Source organism: Galeopterus variegatus, unplaced genomic scaffold (genome assembly GCF_000696425.1).
Source record: "Galeopterus variegatus unplaced genomic scaffold, G_variegatus-3.0.2 Scaffold16341, whole genome shotgun sequence".
NCBI lineage: Eukaryota > Metazoa > Chordata > Mammalia > Dermoptera > Cynocephalidae > Galeopterus > Galeopterus variegatus.
In genome coordinates, this window is record NW_007742452.1 from 17,458 (window position 1) to 18,312 (window position 855).

Here is an 855-nt window from a genome sequence, read left to right on the forward strand (position 1 = left end):
AGAGAATTACCATATGACCCAGAAATTCCAGTTTGGGGTATATACACACAAAATAATTAAATAGAGGCACTTAAACAGATACTTGTACACCCACAATCACAGCAGCGTTATTCCCAGTGACACAGTGGAACATTACTCAGCCATGAAAAGGAAGGAAATCCTGACACATGCTACCATGTGGCTGAACCTTGAGGACATTATACTTAGTGAAATAAGCCAGACACAAAAGGACAAAGCCTGTGTGATTCCACTCACAAGAGCACTAGACTCTAGGACTCTAGGACTTTCCCTAGAGATTCATAGAAACAGAACGTAGAATGGTGGTTGCCAGGGGGCTGAACTAAAGATTAATCCAGTCATTCTCACCTGGGGAGGTTCTGCTCATGGGGGACACAGGGCCATGTGTGGGGACATTTGTGGTTGTCATGACTGGGGGGTACTCCTGGCATGGAGTGTGTGGAGGCCACGATCGTCAGCACCCGCAGTGCCCGGGATGCCCCACCACAGAGAAAGACCTGGCCCTGATGTCCGTAGTGCTGAGGGGGAGAATCTCTGCTCTAGAAACTGCAAGCTGATCTACAGCAACGGAAAGCAGATAAGATTGCCTGGGGCCAGAAGACAGCAAAGGAAGGAGAGTCGCAGAGGGGCATGAGTACACTGGTGAGGGTGATGGATTGTGCTGACAGTTGCAGGGGGTAGGTGAAGTCAACACTTATCAAACCGTATCATTTAGACACGTGGAGAACATGTTCTATTTTATGGAATGATGTGTTGCCTCAGTATCAAAACTCATCAGTATCAAAACTCATACTGAACAATGAGTTCTGGGTTGCAAAAGAGGATTTTCTTTCTTTC